This window comes from Xenopus laevis, chromosome 4S (assembly GCF_017654675.1).
Source record: "Xenopus laevis strain J_2021 chromosome 4S, Xenopus_laevis_v10.1, whole genome shotgun sequence".
Taxonomy (NCBI): Eukaryota; Metazoa; Chordata; class Amphibia; order Anura; family Pipidae; genus Xenopus; species Xenopus laevis.
The window spans coordinates 13,833,735-13,847,632 of NC_054378.1; the positions used below are offsets into that span (position 1 = coordinate 13,833,735).

At 43.3% G+C, this 13,898-nt stretch overlaps 1 protein-coding gene across 21 annotated transcripts in view; it reads left to right on the plus strand.

Annotated features, from left to right (window-relative positions):
- Positions 1 to 13,898, plus strand: part of astl2a.S (astacin-like metallo-endopeptidase 2 gene a S homeolog) — a 265,316-nt gene that overhangs the window by 179,252 nt on the left and 72,166 nt on the right. For 12 of the 21 annotated variants that reach the window (XM_041560923.1, XM_041560925.1, XM_041560924.1 and 9 more), the window contains one exon: positions 9,391 to 9,493. The exons of 2 other annotated variants lie outside the window; for them this stretch is intronic. The gene's annotated coding sequence lies outside the window, so the exon portion shown is untranslated. 7 more of the 21 variants (XR_005960809.1, XM_041560936.1, XM_041560932.1 and 4 more) reach the window with 7 other exon arrangements.

Consider the following 13,898-nt stretch of genomic DNA (forward strand, 5'->3'; position numbering starts at 1 on the left):
TCCCTTGAGTTAATGCCCTTTTTTATGCAAGACAGAACTTTATTTGCTTTAGTAGCCACAGAATGACACTGCCCAGAATTAGACAACGTGTTATCTACAAAGACCCCTAGATCATGCCCCCATCTAGGATCCTATTAGCCAAGTATCTCCTGCACCCACTGGGCATGTCCAGTATTGTAGACTTTCCAAAAGTGGGATCTGGAGATACTTGGCTAATTGGATGCAACATGGCAGCATGGTGATCTTTGATAATATACCTCAGGTGGGTGCAATTTTTATGGAAGTTGTGCACCCACTTGGGTCACATGTTTAGCACTTTAAATAACTAGGAAACACCTAATATATTGGTGGATTTCAGTCCTATAAGGGATTTAATTACCTATCCAGGGATGTTGGCATCTCCCTCATATTGACCTTTTCTGCTTCCTTGTCTTTTGCCTTGGCCTGAATAGTCTCTCTCAGGTTGTAGTTGCCACAGCCCCACAGAAGATGTTTTACCGCTGTGTAATTGATCTCACTTTTTTTTCTTGGAGGGCTCCAGCCATGAGATTGTGCACCAGTACCCAAGATTCCTGTCTTCTTCATACCTTCACTTTCCAAAAGAAAACATAGTACTTTAGATACCAATGTATAACTCCAGCCTTGCGTTTTTTTTACTACACAGACAAACTGTTAATTTTTACTTGCAACAAACTTTTATCCCATTTATATGTAGAAGCTGCCATAGCGTTTGTCAGACAACATCTTTAGCAAAGAGCTGGTCCTCACAGATTCAGGTGATCCACTGGAGGTTATAATTTGATGGGGAAAAAAATAACTAATGAGTATTTAAAAGCTTTTCACAGCCTTTACGTCCTTTTAAATTAGACAACAGAAGCAGAAACACCATTGCCGTTTTGGAGAGAATACTTGCTTATTAACTTACAGCTGATGTGCAATTTGAAGGGAATGGGTCAAAGAAGAGAGAAGGTGAGAGGGAATGGGTCAAGGAAGAGAGAGGGAATGGGTCAAGGAAGAGAGAGGGAATGGGTCAAGGAAGAGAGAGGGAATGGGTCAAGGAAGAGAGAGGGAATGGTTCAAGGAAGACAGATGGAATGGGTCAAGGAAGAGAAGGAGAATGAGAGGGAATGGGTCAAGAAAGAGAGAGAGAGAATGAGAGGGAATGGGTCAAGGAAGAAAGAGAATGAGAGGGAATGGGTCAAGGAAGAGAGAGAGAGAATGAGAGGGAATGGGTCAAGGAAGAGAGAGAGAATGAGAGGGAATGGGTCAAGTAAGAGAGAGGGAATGGGTCAAGGAAGAGAGAGTGAGTGAGATTTTAAAAAATCATTAGTTTCTTACTCCAAAAATTAATATAACTCTGGGTCCACTCCCAGTGTCTCTTAATCATCTCTGCTGCCCTTACTTAAAAGTTTCCAGCAGAGCAAAATATTTTTAAGAACCTGCCATTTTTAAACCCTATAACCAGTGGTATAATCCAAGGAAAATGGTTGAATCAAAACAGCTCCAGACAGTAATTTTCAACTGCAATTTGTTTATTAAGCAGTGTAGGCACACTACATGTTTCGGGCAGAGCCCTTTATCAACGATAAAGTAGTAACTGACTTTGTCCTGCCATCCGTTCCCTCTTCCCTAATGTTCTCTGTCTCTCCCTGCAGCCTCTCTTGTCCAGCATTTCTCCCTCGCCAATCAGCCTCTCTTGTCCAGCCGTTCTGTTCCATTTCCTCCCACCAGAATTTCTCTCTCCCCGCAGCCGTTCTCTCCCCGCAGCCGTTCCCACTGCCCAGAGCCGGATTAAGACTAAACGGGTCCTAGGTAAGGTAGTGCTTCTCCTCGAACCACTTAAAGGTACAGTTGTAAAAGAAGCACTGCTATGTTAGCGCATACCTCCCAACATTTTGGAAATAGAAAGAGGGATAAAGAAAAGTTGTAGCGCATCGGAAAAAAATTGTGGCCACACCCCCTAATTACCATGTTCATTTCATTACAGTTTTGCACAGTCCCACTCCCAGAGACCCTTTACAAATTACTTTGCCCCCAAATAATTTTTTGGGGGGTTTTGTCATTTTTTTGAGGGTTTTTTTGTAGTTTTTTTTTTCCTCAGTTCTGTCTGCCCCCCTTCCTCACTCCCTGCAACAGTTCAACAGTCCCACACCCAGTCATGCAATGACCCACAGACCCTTTTGATAACTAGACATTTCTTTTAGCTGTACCTAAAGTATTCTGAGAATGATGAACCCCCAGTAGTTCCGCCACAGCTGACAGCACATCAGTCCAGGTTGCTGGCCTCACATTCATACCTCTCAACTGTCCCGTTTTTAGAGGGACAGTCCCTCTTTTGACAGCTCAACCCGCAGTCCCTCGTTTGTACTGGAAAGTCCAGTTTTTCTCTGCACTGAACAGCTAGGAAAAGAAACAAAGTTTCTAACTTAATTGGCTTTTGGCCGAGAGCCCAGAACAGCCACAACTGCAGATAAGATACTTTTGTAAAAACTTTGAGATAAGTAATTGTAACAATAAAAGATAACAGGTCCCTTGGAAGAAGTCAGACTCGCAGCTTAAAGGGCAATTCACCTTCATTAGCAAAACTGTAATAACTGAAAAATACACAGAAATATGTTCAAACGTTCATAACCTGCCAAATTTTGTAAAATGAACATGGTAATTAGGGGGTGTGGCCACAAAAATAGGCATGGTCAAAAAAATTCACCACAAAACTTTTTTGTCCCTCCTTTTATTTCCAAAATGTTGGGCGGTATGAGATAAGGACGCACATTGATGTCACATAAGTACAGTGGCGTAACTACCGGGAGAGCAGGGGGTGCGATTGAGCCAGGGCCCGCACCCCCTCAGGGTCCCCCGGCAGTTTGCGCGCCACTGACTCCGGCTTATTCCGGACAGAAAATAACGTACAGAGGGGGGCGGGCGGCTGCACGTCCCACACCAGGGCCCACTCCCCTCTAGTTATGTTGCTGGTCCAGTAGCAGAGACAGGAGGGGGTGAGAGAGAAATAGAGAGAGAAGGGAGGGTGAGGTGGGAGCAGCTAGACGTGTTTAAATTCCTTTGGCTTGAGGGGAAGTCGCTGCTTAGTTTCCACAGGAGCCTGGAGAAGCAGTGACGCTGCGACACTAACACAGAGCAACAAGTGCAATAAGAGAGCGTGTGTCAGAGAGCAGTGCACTACCTTCCTGTCACATAGACTCATGGATAACTTCCAGGCACAGCCGCACTGACACACATTTCTAATTACTCTGCTTTATCACTGCCTCGTGGCTATTGTTTATCAGGACTCCAGCTCCAAGCGTCTGATTGGACAGAGATCACGGGACTAGCAGCCAAATGATCATTGGCTACCCGCAACCAATAAGGAAGTGGCTGCTTCAGGAGAGAGCTGTATAGGTTCCAGCACCTCCGTGAATTTCCCTGTGAGGGCCGTCACTGCACGGAGAACCCAGCAGTCCGGATAATTAACTCCTCCCCCAGCCCTTCTCTCCCCCCCGCAGCCATTATCTCCCTGCAGCCTCCCTTGTCTAGCCGCTCCCTCACTGTCACCACAGCCTGTTCAGACGCTCTGCCGACTGCGTCTCCCCAGCCAGCGCGACCTTAATCCTCCTGGCTGCTCTGTGTGCTACTTCCGGTGCTGTGTGGAGGAACAGCGCTGAGTCAAGGGCGCACACAGTGGCGACTCACAATACATTATATAAGATTCCCTGGTTTGTCCTGCTCTCACCTGATAACTCTACCTGTGGCCCCAGCCCTCCATACAATCTCCGCCCACAAACTTTCCCCGTTGCCAGGTAACCCAGATCACGTGCCCCTGCGGGACTTCCGCCGGGAATGCTTTCTGCTTGAAGCCGGGACCCGCTCACGTGACGTCTCACCATGAGCTGATACAAGCAATCAGCTCATGTTGGGCGCCGGTCTGACAGTTTTGTCGCACCCGATGATGTATGTGAAGGTGCTGGTGCAGGTCAGTGCCCTTTCTCGGCTCGGCCTGTGGCACACGGTTAATAGGCCCATTGTCCGTGTCACCAGAGCGTCTGTCTGTGCTATGGGAGCTGCTTAGGGTCATACAGCTCCTGTCAGGGCAGGGGGCGTGCAGATCCCTTATTTGTCAAAAATGGCAGCCTGTGGTGGTGAAGAAGGCAGTGTCTAGCAAGGTGGTTTATTATTATTATTATTATGGGTCTGTGAGCTGGGGAGGGTTATGAGTCTTCATATAAAAGTGCTGCTATTTAGCTGAGAAAGGGGAAGTGTGAATAGACAGCACATTAGTAGGGAGGATTTCTTAATTGGCTAAAAACCATTACAGGGGCTGTTTACCTTTCAATGCATTTTCAGTATGATATAGAGAGGGCTATTCTGAGACAATTTGCAATTGTTTTTTATTTATGGTTTTTGATTTCTTTAGCTTTTTTTTTACCCAGTTTGCCATTGAATCCACCTGGTTGCTAGGGTCCAAATTCCCCTAGCAACCATTCACTGATTTCAACAAGAGGCCGGAATATGAATAGGATCGCCTGACTAGAAAGACGAGTAATAAAAAGAATCAATAACAATCAGGGGTGTCACTAGATACTACTGGGCCTCACAGAAAATAATTTTTAGGCCCCCAAAATGTTGAGGTTGACTTTTTTTTTTACCAATATTTATTGAAACTGTATAGGAATTAGGAAAACCAATTTGGAGCAGGCACTCAATGAAGGCAAACTTCCACCAGGCAAATAGTTCAAAGTGAAAAGAGTTTATTGTGTCCACAGCCTTACATGCCATAAACACTTAATCATAGGCTAATGATTAAGTGTTTATGACACAAAACGTGTAAGGCTGTGGACACAATAAACTCTTTTCACTTTGAACTATTTGCCTGGTGGAAGTTTGCCTTCATTGAGTGCCTACTCCAAATTGGTTTTTCGGTTTGTCCGCTCCCTGTGCTGAGAGCTCAGAGCGGTGCACTTGGGCCACTTCCCCTTCGTGGTGAGTAATCACTTTACTTTTGGAGACCCTAATATCAGATGTATCATTGTATATGAATTAGGGCCTCATGGGGCCCCTATACCTCCTGGGCCCCCTGCAGGGTCTGCTTCCTCTAGTTACGCCCCTGATAACAATACTTTACAGTAGTGATGTGGGGGTTGGGTTTTTCTCGACCCTAACCCGCCCTCCGTTAGCCCGCGCCCACCCTCAGCTGACTTCCGCGTTCCTTTTATAAACCCGTGCCGCAAATGATGTCACAAAAGGAGCGGGGCGAGCAGGCACGTGGCTATAAAGCCAGAAGTCGGAAGCCGGCATTTGACTGGAGGGGAGAGTTGGAGAAAAGCTCAACCCTGCACCCACTCGCAAAGAGGAGTGCGGGGTCGTCCTGAACCCGCCCGACCCCCAGGTAAACCAGTGGGTATCGGGACAGCCCGCACATCACTATTGTACAGGTATGGGACCTGCCATATAGAATGCTTGGGGCCTGAGATTTTCTGGATAACAGGTCTTTCCCTAATTTGGATAATTTCAACATAAAATAGACCCAATAGGCTGATTTTGCTTCCAATAAGGATTAATTATATCTTAGTTTGGAGCTACTGGTTTATTATTACATAGAAAAAGGAAATCGTTTTTAAAAATTTGGATTATTTGGATAAAATGGACTCAATGGGAAACAGTCATCCCGTAATTCGGAACTTTATTGATAACCGGTTTCCTGATAACGGATCTCATACCTGTACCTAATAACTCCCTTTTATGGGTCCATGTCCTCCCAAACAATCATTAATACTTGGGGAGATTTGAGCAGACTACAGTTGTATAGTATTTTATACTATAAGTCTGCAGATATCCAGCTTTTGTTGAGTTGTGATGCCCAGCATTGCACTGACAGCAGTTGTGCAGGTGCAGGGAGTTGCAGCACGCTGGGGCCACAAGCTAGGCACAAGTCATACTGAGAAGGGAACATGGCAAAGTTCCTTATTCTGTTTATATGCCACAACAGATTGCTCTCGCATTTATTCTGCCTAAAAGTTAACATAAAGGTGAACAACCCCTTTAAAGTTTCTAATGCTAAAGGACTACTGCTGCACAAATATGGCAGCCCACTCATAAAGGAACATGGGGGGTAAGAAAGGTAATGTAAAAGCATCGCACAAATACTTTTATTGCAAAATTATAAATAGCATTCAAAAACAATGTTATGACAAATACAATTTTTTTTCTGGTGTCAGTATCTCTTTAAGGTAGGGAGACCCAAATTACGAAAAGATCCATTATCCGGAAAACCCCAGGTCCCGAGCATTCTGGATAACAGGTCCCATACCTGTACTTTTTCCAAAATGTTGCTCTACTGTCTTCTACATAATACACCGGCACTTGGAACACTGCCTCAAAGCTAGGGGGACCGGGTAGGGAGCTGAAGCCGATCTTTGCTTGACTCCGGCGCTGTGATTGGCTATCCTCCTCCTAGGCAGTTCCATATATCAACAGGCCCCAATGATAAACATTTTGGTGAACACTGGAAGTTGCTGTGACATTTCCCTAATCCACCCAAATAATAAAAAAACAAAAAAGAAAGAAAATGTCCATGATCTTGAAATGTCACCAAAATCACCAAATTTAGGAATGGTTTGCGGCTTCGTACTTTGGAGTAGAAAGACATGCATACCCAATTTAGATTCGTGGGAATGTGTATTTTCCGAAAATATATGGTTTTCTGGGGTGAACGTACTTTTTTCTACTTTTCCCCCTTCAAAACGATGTAAATGTGTTGATTTTGCAGTATCTGAAATGACAGACCATATGGGGGTCTTCCTTTTGGAGCCCTATATGCCACGTGCTTGGGTACACCTATACATATTGGGCATCAAACTGTTCACAGGACCCTAGGCTTTCATATTTGGGGTGATATCTCTTGATAGCTAAAAGTATGTGGGTAATATGATGCTGCAGGGTAGAAATTTTGATTTGATTTTTGGAAATGTCACCAAAATCACCAAATTTAGGAATGGTTTGCGGCTTGGTACTTTGGAGTAGAAAGACATGCATACCCAATTTGGATTTGTGGGAATGTGTACTTTACGAAAATATATGGTTTTCTGGGGTCAACTTACTTTTTTCTACTTTTTCCCCTCCCCCAAAACTATGTAAATTTGTTGATTTTGCAGTACCTGAAATGACAGACCATATGGGGGTCTTCCTTTTGGGGCCCCTATATGCCACGTGCTTGGGTTCACCTTTACATATTGGGCATCAAACTGTTCAGAGGACCCTAAGCTTTCATATTTCGGGTGTTTTTTCTTGATACCTAAAAGTATGTGGGTAATACGATGCTGCAGGCTAGAAATTTTTAGGTGATTTTTGGAAATGTCACCAAAATCACCAAATTTAGGAATAGTTTGCTGTTTTGTACTTTGTAGTAAACAGACATGCATGCCCAATTTAGATTCGTGGGAATGTGTACTTTCCGAAAATATATGGTTTTCTGGGGTGAACTTACTTTTTTCTACTTTTGCCCCCCCAAATCTATGTAAATGTGTTGATTTTGCAGCACCTGAAATGACAGACCATATGGGGGTCTTCATTTTGGGGCCCCTATATGCCATGTGCTTAGGTACACCTATACATATTGGGCATCAAACTGTTCAGTGGACCCCAGGCTTTCATATTTGGGGTGTTTTACATTGATACCTAATGATGTGTGGGAGATATGATGCTGTAGAGTGTGAGCTTTGAGGTCATTTGTTTCTATAAAACATTAACTTTAGGAGACAATTGCAACTTGGTAGTTTGGAGTACAAAGAAATATTTACCCATTTTTGATTCACCAGAATCTGTTCTTTCTAATAATGGGTAGTTTTCTAGGGTAAACCTACTGTTAGCGGAATGTTTGGCCTTGAAATCAGAAGTATGCCGTTTGGGGAGCGTTGCTTTTTGAAATTTGGTAGTGTACTGCTTGTAGATTTTGAGCTATACAGTGAGAAATCTCCATAAAACTATATATATCTGGTATTGCCGCGTTCAGGAGACATAGACCTTTCCAAATCGGCTGTGTTCTCATACATAAAGTAAATGATGTTTCTGATCTATGTGATTGTTCTTTGTAAAACATGATTTTTCTCATTTTATTGGACACTTAGAAGCCTATATTTTTTTATAGAAGTAAAATTACACCAAAATTCTTGCATATTTTGAAATTTCAGGTTGTCCTGAAAAAAACAGTATATTGTTTTCCTGGTTAAACTAAGAGACCCCCCCCCCCAGGAAAGGCCCTTAAAGTGAAAGAGTGCAAAATATCTAAAAACTGCTTGGCAGTAGATGTTCGCATCTAGGACAAAACGGCTGGCAGGGAAAGGGTTAAAGGGGTTGTGTACCGTTCAGCACTTTTTTTCAGTTCAGTTGTTTTCAGATAGTTCTCCAGATTTTTTTCTGACGTTTTCTACTGTTGAAGTTTAAAGGGATTGTTCACCTTTAAATTAACGTTTAGTACGATGTAGAGAGGGACAATTTGCAATTGGTTTTCATTTTTTATTAATTGTGATTTCTGAATTTAACTTATTATTCAGCAGCTCTTCAGTTTGGTAACTATGGCCCAAATTACCCTAGCAACCATGCATTGACTTGAATAAGAGACTGGAATATGAATAGGAGAGGCCTGAATAGAAAGATGAGCAATAAAAGTAACAATAACAATAAATGTGTAGCCTTACAGAATATTTGATTCTTATAAGGGGTCAGCGACGCCCAGTCAGCAGAAAAAGGCAAATAACTATAAAACTATAAAAAATAAATAATGAAAACCAATTGAAAAACTTCAGTTACCTTAAAGGTGAACCCCCCCTTTAAGTCTTTGTGCGACTCTGAATTTATCCTGTGCTGGCCTCAAAATTCTCCCACGGGCATATGAACACATGACTAGAACATAGAATTTAACTGGTACAGGTATGGGATTTGTTATTCAGAAACCCGTTATCCAGAAAGCTCCGAATTACGGAAAGGCCGTCTCCCATAGACTCCATTTTATCCAAAAAAAATGATTTCCTTTTTCTCTGTAATAATAAAACAGCAGCTTGTACTTGATCCCAACTAAGATATAATTAATCCTTATTGGAAGCAAAACCAGCCTGTTGGGTTTATTTAATGTTTACATGATTTTCTAGTAGACTAAAGGTATGAAGATCCAAATTACGGAAAGATTTGTTATCTGGAAAGCCCCAGGTCCCGAGCATTCTGGATACCCGGTCCCGTACCTGTATTACCCCCCTGTAGAATGACCTTCTCCTTATATATAAGTCTGCTAATTGGGCCACACTCGTTTACTTCTTTGTTTTCTGTGCATTTCTTTAAATGGTTTGATTGCCTAATGTGGAATGGGTTTTAAGTACAATTAACCAATATTATTTATCCCAATAGATGTGAATCTTTTAATTGGAGGCCCAACATACAGCGATTGTGCCGGCGGTTATTGCTACAGTGAAAGCAGCTTGTCAGCTACAAGGAACAGGTTCATACACTGGTGAGTGTTACATTTTCGTATGTAGGACATTCTTAATGGGGTTAGAACTGGTTACTTGTCCATATTTCTTACTTAAATGGGAAATGCTTCTCACAGCGATGTTTAAGTTTGATTTCCGTGCACAGTCACCCCTTGCCTCACTCCCCCATCAAACTCATAGTTGCCACCAAAGTGCATTGCCCCCAGCCCACCAGGGGATTGCATTGCTCCCAGGCTGATTTACAAACCTTGCTCCCCTGAAAGTAAACAGTTGTTGTGTTGGTATAGAGCAGTGATCCCCAACCAGTGGCTCCCTAGTAACATGTTGCTCTCCAACCCCTTGAATGTTACTCCCAGTGGTCTCAAAGTAGGTGCTTATTTTTACATTTCAGGCTTGGAGGCAAGTTTTAATTGCATAAAAACCCGGTGTCCTGTCAAACAGAGCCTCCTGTAGGCTGCCAGTCCACATAGAAGCTACCAAATAGCCAATACAGCCCATAACTGAAACCCCAAGTTTAAATGTGAATTTGAATGTGGCTCACCGATAAAAAAAAGGTTGTGGATCTTTGGTATAGACTGAAGGTAACACTGGATTGAGGCAGTGTAGAATTCATTATAATGTCCTTTGTTTTCTGTTTTGTACAAAAAAATGAAATAAACTATTTTGTATGATGTTTCTATGTGTGTCGATTTGTGGGATGTTTTATTATCAGATCCCAACCCCCCGCCACATGTCCTACTGAATATATAGATCTATACACTGTGTTTGGATTTGCTGTTTGATTCTTTTTCCTGTTTAGATCTGAAATACCCGAAATATGCTCCCCGGCTCATTCTTTGAGAGGTGGACTAGTCTGGCCAATGGACTGTACAAGAGCAGGGAGCTGATCAGTGGCTACTTCAGTCAAGGGTCCATTTCAAACCTGCCCAGATACATATGGCTGAGTTTCAATCAGATATGAATGGGGTTGGCATATCACCAGCCTAACCAGTGATATAGCAGCCGAGACTGGGACCAGTGTTACACATTTAACCAGCAATGTATTTGCTCATAAATGTATAATTCTCTGATGTGCCACCCCTGTCCTGTCCCTCCCCAATCCCTGCCGCCAGCTCTGCTTCTTTCCCTTCTTCCTATAATCCCGCTCCCATATCGACAATATTTTCTCCCGAACCACCCCCTCATTGTCCCTCCCCTTTCTGTACAGCCAGATTTTTTTTCCCAAAATGGTGACAACCCTAGATATTGGTCAGGCAGGACCTTCTGAGGGCCCATGTATGATAATGTCCCTGGCACAGCACAAGCCCAGTATAATGCCTCTTCTGAGCTGACTGGACTGTGCTGGCACCCAGCCTATATCAGTGCAATGGACTGTGAAAACCTGTTGGTGGCGCCTACTCCAACGAGCAGCGTCTCCTATTTCCCCTACTCATGTATGTCAGTGGGCATGGGTATTCTACTACTTCATTCTAAAGCATGGGGGCAACACCATCCAGCAGGGAGGCAGCAAGATCAACATGGGATTCCTTAAAAGCCTGGGCCCAACAGAACTGAGAAGCTTGATACAGTTGTATCCTGCAATTACATAACTTAAGCCTTGCTCTGTCTACCCCCCTCACCCTGTCTGTTAAAGGGCAAGTAAACCCAGGAATATCAGGGCAGGGGGGCTGCTGTACTGCCTCTTATGCCCAACAGACGTTTCATTGGTAAAGTTACATCCCCCACTTCAGCAGAACAAAACTTCCTGGTGACTCTGGATGGACCCTCCTCTTCCCATTTTCCCAAAGGGAGTGGTATGTGCAGTGAACCTCGGGGGAGCAGGGTACTATGGGAAAATATTCACTACGAATCAAAATGTAGAGAGATATTATGTACGTCTTTGGCCCAGGGCTCCTTGAATTTCCAGTGGCCTCTAATATCCCGCCTGTTATCAGTAGACCAATCACGGGATGGACTGATGCCCAATGGAACATCACACAGACCTGCCCTTCCTCTGCCCAAATAATACCAAAGGCAACTTTATCATGGGACAAATGTCTTCTAATGACAGTGGCATGTTTATGGGTCAGCTCTTTCTAGACCAATGAGTCCATTTCTCCTTGGCCCAAAGGATACTAATGGCAGTGACATGTATATCCAAGTCCCTGCTAGGCCCAAAATAACATATTAATAAACACCTTCTGAACCCAGTCTCATTATGTACTAATCCCAGTGATATGTTTATATACACTATATATCATTTGTATGTGATTGATTGACCAAACCTCTGGTATCAGTGCAGATCAGTAGGACTAGGTCCCCTCCTCATATTTCTTCATCCTTAGCATCTCCTTTCACCCATTTCTCCCACCCCTGCCTCTTGATTCCACCTTCACTTTCAGTGACCCTTTTCCCTTGCACTAGAGGTCTCCCTCCTCTGTAATGTTCCCTGGCAATACTATAGAACTATAACAAATGCAAGAACACCAATGAAATGTGTATTAACATATTTATTTATAAAGTGATTGTTTTATTTATGCATTTTAGATTAATTCATACTAATTTAGGTTGGGAAGGACTCACATCCATTAGGTTCAAGTTTAGTGTAAAAGGGATCTTCCTATTTAGAAGTTGATCCAGAGGAAGGCGAAAAACCCCATCTGATGCCGGAGCCAATTTGCCTCAGAGGGGGAAAAAATTCCTTCCTGACTCCCAAAGGGCAATCGGACAAGTCCCTGGATCAACTTATACTAAGAGTTTATGTCAGTATCAGTACTAAGAGTTTATGTGAGGGTTTAGAGGAGGAGATGTGACTGGTTGTTGAGTGGATTGAAAGGATAGGAAGACAATTTGAATAGGAAGAACCACTGAGGAATTGGTGTTGGGAGATTGCAGAGAAGCCTTTGTGTAGTGGCGGTTTTAAAGAAAAAATATCATATGGGGTATAATTGGCTAAAGATGTATATTTGAGGGACCCCTGGGGTGCTTTGGGGGCTAAGGGCAGAGACACTCAGATTCTGGGAGATTTATTGGCCCGGCGATAAAACACCTCCTCTTCGGGGCAACTAATCTCCCCAAACTGCCTCCCGCCGGCTAAAATCTAAATCGCCAGCGGGGTGGTACTCGGAGCACTTAGTTTTCCGAAGTCGCCCAAAGTTTCCTCGTGAGACAACTTTGGGCGACTTCGGAGAACAAAGTGCTCCGGAGGCATCCCATTGGCAATTTAGATTCTAGCCGGCAAGAGGCAGTTTGGGGAGATTAGTCGTCCCGAAGAAGAGGATATTTGTCGCCAAAACTTAGTGTGTGTCTCTGCCCTAAAAGTAAACTATCTGGGGTGGTGTATTGGAAGATAAGCAAGTGATATAAAGAAAAGGACAATGCTGGGGTAGAGTTAGGATATTTAAAGAGGAGATGTCAATTTCAGGTCAATGGGAGAAAGGATGAATCTGTCAAAGAGAGGCCTAGCAGGGCTGTGGGTGTTTTTAAAGGCAATGTAAAATAGGCACTGATGAAAATGTATGGAGGGCTTTAAAGCTGTGAAGATAATTGATTGAAGAGGAGTCAATGATGGGGTAATGTGGCAGTGGGAAGCATCACTGGGGACATAGTGGACAGGAGGAGCTGGTGGTGGAGCCAAAGGTGCATGAAAATAGAAGTCATGGATGGAACTATGGCAGTTGGAGAGTGAGGTGGAGATGTGGCCCTTGAATGTGAAACTTCTGGTGGAGTGATGTAAACTGAAGACACCACTGGTGGAGATGTGGTAGTCTGAAAGAGATATAAATATGGAGCTACAGAAGGAGATAAAGTCCCTGTTGGTGTAGTTGCAGAAATCTTGAAGCCCCCACTGGTTGAACTGCGGTAGCCTGAAAGAAGATGTTGCTGGTGGCGCTGTAGAAGGTCCTGGTTCTGTTTGAGAAACAAAATAAAAATCAGTCAGTAATTTATCATCATAAATTCTCATTCAGAGGCATGACATTTCAGCCTTATTCCCTGGGGAGTCACCACATTACTTTCCTTTCTTTTCACTGGCACAGACTTAGATTCACTCGTGTGCAGCAAAAGCGAATCAAAATATTGTACTGTGAAAGTCTGCAACGATAGGCATCTGACAGTGGAAAGCTCCAGTGAATATATATACAGGTATGGGATCTGTTATCCAGAATGCTCGGGACCTGGGGGTTTCTGGATAAGGGGTCTTTATGTAACTTGGATCTTCATGTCTTAAGTCTACTAAAAAATTATGTAAACATTAAATATCCCCAATAGGGGTCTGGTTTTGCTTCCAATAAGGATTAATTATATCTTAGTTGGGATGAAGTACAAGGTACTGTTTAATTATTACACAGAAAAAGGAAATCATTTTAAAAATGTTGGATTATATGATTATACTAGAGTCTATGGGAGATGGCCTTTCCGTAATTCGGAGCTTTCTGGATAATGGGT